Genomic DNA, 13,129 nt, shown 5'->3' with positions numbered 1-13,129 from the left:
CCATTCCCATCACAGAAAACACTCCTCATCCAAAGATCAGATCTAACTGCTTTGTGTCAATACCCTGGCACAGGTCCCAGCATAAAAATGGATGAAACCATTCAGGTCAGTCAGTTGATCATTTATGTCCCACTTTTCTTTGATGTATTATTTAATGCTCTGACATTTGATGATCTTTCACTGCAAGCAGAGCACGTGCAACCAACTTAATCATAGCACACACTGCTTGGCCCTCATTCTGCCTTTTAAAGTCTCTTTTCAAAGAGAGCAAAAGAAACCAGACGCAAATTGTGTCTGAACTTAAGAATCATCCATTGCTTAAGGAGATGCATGAGTGTTCTCACCCTTGTAGCTGTCAGCAAATACACTGCTATTAACTACCCTTGGAAAGCAAGGGGCTTAGGGTCCCTGTTAGCCCATTCTCCTTTATGGTGTGCTGTCAATGCCCATGACAGGCATCACTTACATGTCCAGGCAAGAGGTGTTCAGCAAGGAAGACATCTTCTGTATTCAGAAATAGTACAAAGGGCCTTCAAAAACACTCTTTGCTGTAGGATCCCAGTCCCCTTCTGGGCTTCTGCATCTCATTGGTTATAATGAATGCCTGTTCCAAACAGATTATTATGAGAATGTTCATTACTTTGAAGAGAGATGAAGGCTGAGCCATATCAACCTGTTACCCTACTGTTAACCCAGAAAGCAAACTACATACTTGTTCTCCAGACCCTGTCATGTTCATGTTTTCTGCCTGTTAACATGGGGAACCTTGCCACATTTCCAGTGAGCTCCAATGAAGTTGCCTACTCTGAAATACAGAACAGTAAAGCTTTTGTTCCTGTGGCCTCATGGATGGGCCTTGCAGGATGGCAAATAAAAGCTGCTCTTGGGATACCATTTGCTACTGCTTTATAACCAAAGAGCAGTTTCTTCCCCAAGCGTAGAGTTTTCAAACCCAGGAAGGATCACAGACAAGGCACTCTGTTAAATAAGCTAAACAGCTTCCATGGTTGCACCCCAGCCAGCAGCTAAGCATCACGCAGCCGCCTGCTTACTGCCTGTCAGTGCCAAAACCAGTACAAATGTGCTAAAGCATTTATAGTTGGCATTCCTACACACAGCCAAGGTTGCTGCTGTATGAAGTGAGTGCTTTTCTCTTGCAGGAAGCAAACTGAGGCCTCCACTGTTCATGTTCTAAATTAAAAAAATCAGGTGTTTCTCTTCCTCATTGTAAAATAGAAATTGGTTGACTTCACAATCCCAGTCATTATGAAGGAATGGTTTTTGTTGTCTGCACTGACTGCCAGGAAAACAGAAAAGGAAGCATTCTTTTGCAAGTGATAATAAAGCTATTTTATAGTATTATATCTATAAATAAATATTCATTCACCACCATTATACCTCAGAGTCCTCTATTATTAATGCTGAACTTATGCCAGAGATTGTGAAAAGAGACATAGCTAACATGGTACAAAAGCTGCCTTGCAACAGGCTGCTTACAGTGCAACCCTAAGATGAGCAAGGAACTTTCTGATTACCTGAAGATGCAGATACTGCCTGGGGCAAACATTAGCATCTCCTTTACATGTCCAGTTAGGATGATGTTAATGGTGGCTTTCTGACACCTGTCTTCAGTCAGAACAAAACCATGAGCGCTCCCAGTAAATGAAACAGCACCTTTGCCACAACAAACCATGGAGAGGCCATCACACAGCACTGGAATAGCAAACCATGAGGACAGCAACACTGCTATCCATACATCTTTCTGATTTCCTAGCACAGAAGCCTGGCTCACAACAGCAGGAGGCAGCAGCCACAGTCCATCAGCGCTCCAACAAGCAGAGCTGGACCACTGCATTCTGCTGATGTTCCAGCAAGACAGAATCTCTCTGTCCCTTAAAAGGAAAAGATGCTGACAAAGGCTTAAACTTTAAAGGAGTAAATTGATGCTGCAACACAAATTTAGGCTGTGGGAAGCAGGGGGGACACAAACAAAAAGCAAAAATAACATGCAAGGAAAGTAATCCAGATCCTTGCTTCCATGTGAGCAGCCATCAGATTCCGTATTTTTGGCCCTTCTAAGCAGGGAATGAGGGGCTGGCATGAGGCATTATTTCACTGTGCTGGTGCTGTGGGAGTGTGGAGAGGCTATAATACAGAGAGCCCTGCAAGGCAGACAAGGCCAAGGTCTTCCCTGACAGAAAAAGGAGGCAGGAAGCCCATCAAACCTATTAGCAAACCGTACCAGGAGCACAGGGAAACCTCACGAGAAGGGCTTTCTTTGACTGAGAAACAACCTCAGGCAGAGCTTACAAGGGAAGGAAAAATGACTGTACAAAACACAGTTAAATCTTAGCAATCAAGAAGTACAAAGATCAAAGAGGTCTCAGCAAATTCTTCCCTTAACATGAAAAGCTACCTACACATTACAAGCAAAGAAGTGAGATCACCTAGTACTGCTGCTGCTAAAACCAACAAAATTGTCCAGGTACGTCCTGAATCCCACCCTATTGCTTCATCACAGCTTCCAGTAAGGATGATGAACCCAGAAAGTCCGGAATTTTAAAGGAATTGGCATGTGAAACTGACACCAGCAACAAGGCTTTTAAATAAGTCAGACAAAATAGGGTCGGGGGAAAGACCACCAAAGAGAGACCCTTCTCTTTGTACAGGCGCCGGTTCCCAGTAGTGCCCCCAGGCTACCCTGATGGAGAGCTGCCAGCAAGGAAGTGAGAAAACAGCACCAGTGCCCCCTGCACTGTGCCACACGGTGACAGCACTCACAGGGCTGAGAACTGCTGGGGCAGGGGAAAACACCAACTGTGCACCATGGGTCCAAGGCAGAGGTGATAAAACCTGCAGCTGGATGGCAGGGGACCATCAGCAGCTGCAAGAGCCTACAGGGTAGCTGGTACGGAGCAGAGGTGGAGAACAGCAAAGCACAACGATCCTGACCCAGTGGTGTCCAGGAATCACGCAGGGACCCAAGAGACACACCAGGAGACACACAAGGTCTCTGCAGGTAACACTCCATTGTAGCTTTGCCTACTGGTAGCTGCGGTCAAGTTGCTCTGACATATCCTGGTGAACCTGATGATCACAGCCACCTGCTTTGTGCCTGGTAACAAGATTTATCCCTCTCTTGAAGCCTCGCCAGGGTGATGGGAGACACAGCTGCCCTTGTCTGGTGACCACAGCACCAAGCTGGGGATGGGAAACATCACACCAAAGGGGTGTTATGAGTTGAGCTCCCTTCAGGCTTCATTTTGACTGCTCATGGTTAATACTGCCAGTGATTGCCTTGATACAGACAATAGGAATACATGGGCAACATCTGAGGATGATGCAAAGCGAAGCGTTTTGTGTACAGTGGTGAAACTATGACAACCCAGGAGCTGGGTGACTTCAAAATCTGAAGTATTAGCGAGGACCATGACATGAAAACAGCGGTGGTTGGGGACCAATCAGCTGGGTGTACCAAGTAACTAATTTATAAGCTTCTTCCAAGAAGCAGCCTAAGAAAGGCAAAATTCAGTCCCTGGAAACTTAAGAGAAGCATTTAAACCAAGCTCTATAACGAGCATACTCTAATAACAAGGAGTTAATCTCAAACGCTGCTTTGTAATGCACAGACAGAGTATGCAGAAACACTTCTGAAGCTGCTTTAAGACCACCTGGAGGCTAGCCAAGAGCTGCAGATGCACATAAATGTGGCAGCACTGTCCTATGGTTTGCTTGCTGTCATGGTTTAAACAACGAGCCTCAGGAACCTGCACCCATGGAGCCATATTCCCCTTACAGGGAAAAACCAAAGACACCTCAGACCCCCCAGGTCTCTTCTGTCCATGAACAATTGCACCTGGAATATACTCCTGCATTAATTCCTTTGAAACATCCTGTCAGCAATACTGACCTTAGGTCCAGGGTGATGAACTCGCCCCCTAGACCAGACACAGCTCACCTCTTTATTTCACATGGCTGCTGATCACATTTTCTGCCATGGCATTGGTGAGCCTGGAACCGTGGCAGAAGCCGTAACACTTCTGAGACACAAACCAGCTTTCACAATCCTTGAAAGGCAGCGTGCAGGCCCCTAAATGCTACCACCAACGACATAATTCAGTGGCACCTAAAACTAGTAAGAGATGTACCAATGATTGCTCTGATCGCTAATGAGAAATGATGCAGAGACAGCTCAGGAACAAAGAAGAGGACAGCTGTCCGTTTGATGCACATCTCCAAAAGCATTTTGAGCTGCGAGGATGCTGGCTGGCTTCTCCTGAAGCCCTTCTCCCTTCTGTAAGGGGAAGGGGTAAGAGCTGGGTTTAGCATTCCTTTTCCATTACCACCTGGTTGTAACAGCTCACATAACTCCTAGCTGCAGGACCAGAGTCTGGCCCAAAAGAGAGGCCCAAGCATTTTCCCCTGCTGTTGAGATTGCTCTGGAACCTCGAGGCCCGAGCTCTGCTCTGCTTCAGGGCTGCACAGAAAGCATCAAGCCACTAGAGGGAAACCGGACCTCAGCTCACCTCGAAGGCAAACAAGGGGCGTGCAGGAAGAAGGAAACACAATTTGGGCTTAAATGAAAGGGAGAGAGGAAAGAAACAAGACTGAGGCAAACTAACCATGAGTGTCCGTTCTGGTACTTCTGAAATGCATTCAGCTCCACTGAGACAACCATCATTCATGCTCTTACCCGGTCACTTCCTTGGGGGCAGGATAGGAAGCAGGGGCTGATTTAAACAAGAAATGTCTTTTTTCAGTGGAATTCCCATTTAGCTGCAGAGGGCTCATAAGAACAATTCTTGCAGTCACGGAGATACTGCGAGGGCTGGAGCAGCTCTGCTTTGGAGCCAGGCTGAGAGAGCTGGGCTGGGTCAGCCTGGAGAAGGGAAGGCTCCTTAAGGGGAGACCTTAGAGCAGCTCCAGTGCCTAAAGGGGCCAACAAGAAACCTGGAGAGGGGCTTTGGACAAGGGCCTGTAGGGACAGGACAAGGGGGAATGGCTTGAACCTGATGGAGGGGAGATTAAGATGAACTCTTTGGCAGAAGCTCTTCCCTGTGAGGGTGCTGAGGCGCTGGCACAAGGTGCCCAGAGAAGCTGTGGCTGCCCCATCCCCAGCAGTATTCAAGGCCGGGCTGGACAAAGGGCTTGGAGCAACCTGCTCTAGTGGAAGGTGTCCCTGCCTGTGGCAGGGGTTGGAACTGGATGAGCTTTAAGGTCCCTTCCAAGCCAAACCGTTTCATATCATGACATTTCTCCACGCCTGGTCATAGGCAGGAAGGTGCTAGGTCCCCAGCTCCCCATTCCTCTCTGGGGATGGGCACTCACTGCAGGGGGCAGCTCTCTCACTCATGGGGCAATTCTCCTTTCAGAGACAGCCTCCTGGAAGGATGCGGCCATTTCATCCTGTTTCAGGGCAACACCTCCTCATGCACTATCATTGCAACTGGCCACACACTTCCCCTTTGCTGGGGGAAGAGAGGGAAACCAATGTGTTTGACTTCTGGAAAAGCTTTGGTCTGCGATAAGAAACATCCTGCACAGGAAAAAAACAAATTATCAAGTAGCTTTGGAAAGGCCTGGCAAACTGCTGTACCTCGAGAAGAGCTTCACAAAACCTGGACTTTCCTGTTATTGTCAATCTATGGGCTACATAGACTGAGATACCAGGCACATCAGAGTTACTGGAGATAAAGAGTGCGAAGGTAGTATTTTACCCTGGCTGCTCTCCTCAGCCGAAGCCACTGCAGCAAGCTGAGGTAATGTGTGGATTCACACGCTCCCAGCACCAATTCAGCCTCTGCTGCTGCACCTTTCTCTGCACAAGCACTCACCCAAGCTCTAAACCTGGCTTCCACCCACATTTGCCTAGGAGCTCTTGTGCCTCCCAACACTCCCTCATGTGGCCTAGGTCTGAGGGTGCAGCGAAGATGCTGCTCAAATGCTAGAAAGACCAGATGAAGGGACAACGCTTACAAGTAATGCTCTGACCACTGTTAACTTATGTGCAATGCCCAAATGAACACACTGAGGCAAGCACTAATCATTACATTTCAGTATGAGAGAGCAGAATATCACAGCGCTGGTCATAAGTGATCCTCTTTAACAGTAAAAATACATTATTTATTTCACTGTTAAGCAGGTATTGTGCTTGTACAGGTTTACTAGATTATTTTCCATGTTAGATATAATAAACTGTGTACATCTGGAAGAATAGTCATCAATCAGTAGTAAGCTCCAGGTTTCTCACCTACATAACCGCAGTTGGATGAGATTTCTACTCTTTCCTTTATACAGCACTTGTGATTTCAGCAGAAGAATAATGTACTTTAAAACATTCAGACACTGTTTAGCCAAATGATACAACATTAGATACAGTGATCATCTTCTTGTGCTAAACAAAGCTCCAGGGTAATGGGTATTTTGTAACATCAGAATTAGCAGCAAAACTCAGAATACTCTTTAGTCAGGTCCTGAAAGATTCAGCATCAAATAAGATACAACCTCCCTTACCTCAGCTTCCAGGCAATAACACAGAAAGGACTGCTTCAGGGAAGCTTACTCTTGCCTACAGATGATGGATGGCAAAAAAAAAAAAAAGCATCTGAAGAAAACAAAATCATTTTCAGATCCTTTGTTCTGTTTTCTCCTCCAACCCCTCTGTGTTCAATCTTTCTGTTGCTGCAGTTCTTTTTATAGTGTGCGATGATTTATGGGAGAACTCCTGACTTTCAACCAGCTGTGGCCACTGCTGAGACCAGGGAACAAACCTGGGCTCAATTAGGAAGGGAGTAACCTGCCTCACTGAGGCCGTGGCTCAACCTGTTGGTGATACCACCAGGTGAAAGGGGTCCTGTTAACTTGCAGAAAAGGAGGAGGACTCATACTGAGGTGAGAGGTTTTGCCACTCTGGGACTGCACTGATTTGTACCCAGAGTGTGCAGTCGATTTGGCTCTTGTCTGCCCCCTTCAGTGCTAGCACAGGTGTTCCTGTCACATTAATATGCCTCCGTTCGCATGTCAAAGCACAGGTTTGCAAAAACAGGGCAGGAAGAGACCAACTGATGAAATGTCCTAACTAGTGGAATTCTATCTAGCCTGTTTCAATAGCACCTCACAGCAAGGGGTATTTCTAGTTTCAGTTATCTTCAGCATTAGCAGGGTTTATTTTGATCTCCAGACAGAGCATTTCCAACTGCAGTGTAAGTCATTGAGCAGGTTGGGTTGGAAGGGGCCTTCCAAGTCATTTAGTTTAAATCCATTATTTCTTGTCCCCTCTGCAGCCAATATAGCAAACTGCTCACTCCCTTTTACCTTGTAGGAAGACCCCCAAAGCGCCTGCCCCTCCACAACACACCACCAAGAAAAAGGGGGGCACCATGGCCCACAGGGACCCCTATTGCTGCAAAATCCAATCAAGGAAAAGGGGGCCGGTATTGATTCTCTCCTCTTAGATCTCTTATATTCTCTTCTCTTAGATCCTTAGAAGAGGAGAGAATATAAGAGGAGAAAATGTAAGAGAAGGGAAGGGAATATAACAGAAAAAAAGGGAAGAGACTCTAAGAGTATATAGGAGAATGTAAGAGAAGATGAGAGAATGAAACAGAAGGAGAATGTAAGAGAATAGAAGGGAAAGGAATACAAGAAGAAAAGTGATGGTTTTAATCCCTACATCACCCACCCAGATCTGCAATTAGGCAGAGTGCTCTTTGGGATCTATATCTGTAGCAAGACTCCCCAAAGGGTGTAATTACTGGGACTCGACTGTCCCACAGGAGCCAAGCGGAGGATACCCATGGCAAGCTCCTCACAGTGCAGGCAGATGGAGCACAGGCACCTGGGGTGCAGCCCTGGTGCTCCCAGGGGTTGGGGACACTGGTGGCACCACGCATGGGCCCTGGTGACAGCTCCCAAACCACCTTGAGTAAGTCTGGTGTGCTTTGCCATTGCATTACTATTGCAAGGGCTGTGTCTTCCTGCTGTGAGCCTACCTACAGCGTCAAGAAGAGAAAGGGAAATGCCACTCAACAGTCAGATACCCATTTCCTTGGATCCTCTCTCTGCTTCCAGACTTACATGTGCCCAAGTAATTCACAGTCATGTTTAGGTTTTGCATTGCCACTAACTGCATTAGTAAATGGATTTCTTCTCCCATAGAGTTCCTGCAGCTACCGATGCCTTCCCAGTTAATTTCTCATGTATTTCCTTTCAGATCCGAATCGAATTAGTGAGCAAACCTAATGAGACACAGTAGGAAGGAAAAGGGCAGATAAAAGCTGACACAGACCAGATGACTCTTTCAGCCACTGCCACACGAAGGGAGGGTGTGGTTAAATGTCAGGTGAATGAGAGAAGCCAGGGCATGGACAAACAGCTTGCTGGGATTTGATCATCAGTTGATTACACAGGGGCTTTGAAACCCGCCTGCCCTCAGGGCATCAGCATTTATCCGAGTTTCCCCACTGTTGTGCAGCCTGAGGAAGGCATTAAAAGGAAAGCATTGAGGTGTGCGGGGACCAATGGCTGAAGGAAGACCAGCAGCAAAGACCATCCTAAGGGAGCACAACACATCGACAGCAAGAAAGAACAGACAGACACACACAGAGTTTCCCTTCACCACCAGCCAGACACTATGCCCATCTTTGAAGCTGCTCAAGCTCAGTTATATGCACCTTCATTAACCTCAGCACTGCAGCACATACACACACAAAGCATGCTGTGCCCAGGAGACATTAACTCTCTTCATCAACAACACCACAACCTTGTAACTGTGCCCTTCATTTTCTGCTCTAGCTCCCTATAGAAACTCAAACAGAGGTCAAAGCCCTTATACCCAAGGCAGCCAGTGGCAGGGACTCAGGCTAGAGAGAGTGGTGCAAGAGAGCAATGCAAGGCTATGGGAAGGAGCCTGGGAACAGGAGGTGAGATCCATAGATGGGGAAGAGAGTGTCCAGCAGCAGGGATGGAGAATCCAGAAGAGGAAGGATGGAGACCCAAAGCTCACCCTGAGAGCACAGCTCCCTCCACAGCAACACTCTCCAAACACCAAGGATCCCGTCTGCATGGACTGCACCATGCCCTGCAGGACAGAGGACTTGGTACCTACATGCAGTGAAACCATTTGAGCACAGCACTGATCTGAGGCCAATAGCCTACACCTGCCTCTTTGGCTTTCTAATTGAACCTGTACCAGCACAGCTGGTCCTACAGCTTGCTCTAGTGCACAGTAAGCAACACCACAGTCCCCAACACCTTTAGTGCAAAGTTCCTTGTTCCTTTTGTGGAGTATATGGGAATGAAAATGTGTGCACAACTCACATGTGTGGTAGAAGCATATAGCTCTTCGAGTCCTTCTCATCCTCTTTCTTGCTTCTAAGGCTCAAAGTCCTGCATACATTTCAAATAGTACATTCCAATATACATTTTCAATACACATTACAAGTCCAGGTTGGACAGAGCCTTGGCTGACGTGTTTTAGTGTGAGGTGTCCCTGCCCATGGCAAGGGGTTGGAACTGGATGGTCTTAAGGTCCTTTCCAGCCCAAACCACTCCACGATTTTATGAAATACCTGTAAACATAAATAAATGCATGTCTTTACTCCAGGTGCTGTTCTCCCTAAGGAGTGCACTGTACCGAGTGCTCAGGTGGGCACAGGGCCCTTTGTGCAGCCCAACGCAGGACCCAGGGACAGCAAAGTGGTGGCAGCCACCCACTGCTGACCTGCTGCCTGCAGCCCAAGGCCCTGCCCTTTGTGCCTTGCACTGTGAGGCCACCATCATGGCTTGGACCTCTTGGGTACCCTCAGCTGTGGTTTAATGGCAGGAAACAAGGCACAATAGATTTGTTCACAGAGGTTGTGTTTGCGTGTTTTCAACTCTCCCTTGCTGGTCTCCAGGGTGAGCAGAGCCTGCAGTTAAAGGCCTGCTGCAGAAGTGAAAACATGCATTTTTTGACATAAGTGGTTTTATTACTTCAGTTTGCCAGGTATTTTATTAAGTGTTAGGAAAACAAGCAAATGAAACCTCCACTGGTTGTATTACAAATAGGTCAGGCACTTGGAGCCCTTCAGTTACTTGTAATTCGTTTCACACAAAAAAAACCCAAGCTCCCTTTCAGTTCTGTTGCTCTTCCTGAGTAATAAAGGAGGAGGAAGGCACAACCCTTTGGTCCTGATCTGTAGTCTGCTACTTAAATCCCCCTTCTTCCTTCTGTATGACTCACTTCTGGCAGCTGACAGAGATGTCTTCCTCTCTGTGCACCAAGGGAGAGGCTTGCATGAGATGTCTCCAGCATCTCTTAGTCCCCATGGCCAAGCCCTCCTCCGGCTGCCACCTGAATCCATGGTTCCTCTGTGCATCATTTCATCCCTGTGTTATCCCCAGCATCACCCAACCCAATGTGTCCCATAGGCACTGCAGGAGGCTTTTCTTTCCAGCTCAGTGGCGGAGGGAAGATGACGCTGTCAATCCCCTTTGCCCGCAGGCTCTCTCATAGTCCCACAGGGAGGTAAAAGGAAGCAACTGTTTATTAACAGAGGATCCAAACACGGAAGAGCTGCAGGAAGCAAATCAGAGTGAGACATTCACTGGGTGAGCCACGATAATCCTGCCTAAAGAGCTGGTTTTGCAGGAAAAAGAACCCAAAAGCCGGAAAAAGACCCCTGTAGGCAAACACTGAGGGAAATACAGCTCTTCCTCATCTGAGCTGAGTTGCTCACTTTTATCAGCACACCCATTAAGGTGATGTGATATAGGGCTGCTTTTATGGCATCATTTTTGGGTGTTCTGATCTGCTGATGTACTCTGCTTGTATGAGGCTTTCCTTTGAGCTACTGCTCATGTGCTCTGCTCACATGAGGTTTCCCTGGCCTTTGCCTCGTAACAGCAGCAATAATCTCCCTTTCCCTACTCCCTGTGGGAGGCAGCTTGACCAGTGGAGGAGGCAGCGACAGGAAAGTGCCCCTGGTACCCCTGCCACCCTAACCCTGACCCTAACCCTGACCCTAACCCCTCCAGATGTGCCTCTGGGTGTGCCCAGGCCCAGAGGTGGGTGGCAGAAGACAGTGGCCATTGAAGGAGCCAGAAATAAAGCTGGAGAGAGGAAGTTCAAAAATAGCCCAGCTTTTCCTGTATGTCTGGGTTATTTATTCAGGTCGTTGCTGCTGTTTGTGACTTGGGGAATTATACTTTTTTCCCCTCAATGACAGGGGGAAGAGGAAAGGGAGAGGCTTTGGGAAACAAGCAAGAGAATGAAAAGCTCTCAAAGCAAATGCATGGGGGGAAAGAGGATTTAAGAGGAACAGTAGCAAGGGTAAGAGCTTCCCCTAGAAACCTATCAGCTTTTAATGCTGAAGAAAGAGCAGAAACAGAGAACAGCAGGAAACCCCCTTCCTCTTCCACCCTGTCTCTTAGCACCAGTGTTTGCAGTGGGTCCCTGCAGCCCTCCCCAGTGGACATAGCCAGGGACAACCAGAAACCACACATCCGTGCTGCCTTGGAACCCACTCAATGCCCTGCTCAGCCTGGGGAGCCAGGGGAGCCTATCTCCCATCACTAAGTGTGGACACATCTGTGCTGCTGTAGAGTAGAGAAGGTGCCTTCGTGATCTTTACATCAGGGATGGAACTACTTTTCCTACAGCAGCATTTCAGATTAGTTACTGCCTGGTGTATACACAACTATCAGTCACCTGGGTCAGATCAGGATCTGTTCCACACAGGAAGTGGAAAGACCCCCTTACCAGCACAGCTGTGTGCATTACTGCACGTGGAGTTGAGAGAGGGATTTCAGGGACAGAGAGAGGGATTGTCTGCTGGGGGACAGAGCTAGAACAGGCTACTCCAGCAGTGGATTTCACCTGATCTCAGAGTGGTTCACATCAGCTTGACAAACTCCTTTAAATGCTCCCCCATGCCAAAGCAGGGATGGGCATGGCAGAGAGTCTCATGGCATAATAAATCTGGCATCAATTGAGTTACCTGTGTGCCCACGGCGAGCAATACATCACAGACCTGAAAACAAAGTGTGGGGGGACACCGCGTTATTAACCCCCCATCAGTTTTGCTGATTGGAAGGCAACCAAAGCATCCATGGCACACATAAAGATGGGATCAAAACCCAGCGGGAGAGCTGCAGGACCAGTAGCAGCACAGCATACATGGAATTCACTTCAAAGGCTCCTAAAATTGGAAACATCTCTTATGCAATAATATGGCTTAATGCAGGATGCCCTCGGTGGCCTGAAGCAACTGTAAACATGGACTTAAGGAGCATTATGAGCCTTCAATGCTGTAGGGAGAGAGGTGTGAAGAATGGAAGCATGCTTGGGGTGGAGGCAGCCTGGGGCCCTTTGTTTGTGCTCTGTCTGAATTCCTTGTTTCTAAGTCATCATTATCACAGATCCCCAGCAGCTGAGTGATCTCCAATGGGAAAGTGTCAAGGCAGACTATGTGTATGGAAAACACGCTCATCCATTAGGCAGATCTCTCGGACATGACTTCTAAACAAGTACTGGGTGAAGTTACAGCTGAAATGGATGGATCTCAGTGCAGTTTCCAGTCACTTTCCAAAACCTTCTTGGGAAGCTGTTTAAATGGGATTTGGACCAGGCTAACCTCGGCTATGCGGTTGTCAAGGGAAAGCATCCACACACACGTTATTAATGACTGACTTGGGGGGACATTGCTCACTTCTGTTTGGATAGTGTTCCAGCCCATACCAAAACCCTGGCTACAAGTGTTCAGCTGGTCCATACTGCATAGAGGGCTATACTCCTCTGCTGAGACCAAGCATCATGCTGGGATCAAACAGCCAGGGATGGCAGCATCCGACTGTAAGTTGTTTGTGTAGGGATCTTCTCACCTCTCTTTGGCTGCTTGGGATGGAGCATTACATCTGTTATGGTTTAACATCATTGTTACTGTTCACCTCCAGCCAGAGGACACAAAAGGAGGTGAAGGAGGAGGAAGCAGCCTGTACCACCCAAGACTGAGGGACTTCATTGTACCAGTGACCATCCCACTCCTGGAGCCTACTCATTAGTTCAGTCAGCAATTACCCCTATCCTCTAGTCCCTGCTTAAAACATCCTGGGCCAAGGACTGAGACAGACAGGACCAGCTCCTGGCAGG

This window comes from Neopsephotus bourkii, unplaced genomic scaffold (assembly GCF_033783945.1).
Source record: "Neopsephotus bourkii isolate Nb327-2 ecotype Australia unplaced genomic scaffold, CSIRO-AGI_Nbou_v1 NB_1768, whole genome shotgun sequence".
In the NCBI taxonomy this organism is placed as follows: Eukaryota; Metazoa; Chordata; class Aves; order Psittaciformes; family Psittacidae; genus Neopsephotus; species Neopsephotus bourkii.
The sequence above is the reverse complement of the archived record's forward strand: the minus strand, read 5'-3'. Positions refer to the sequence as shown.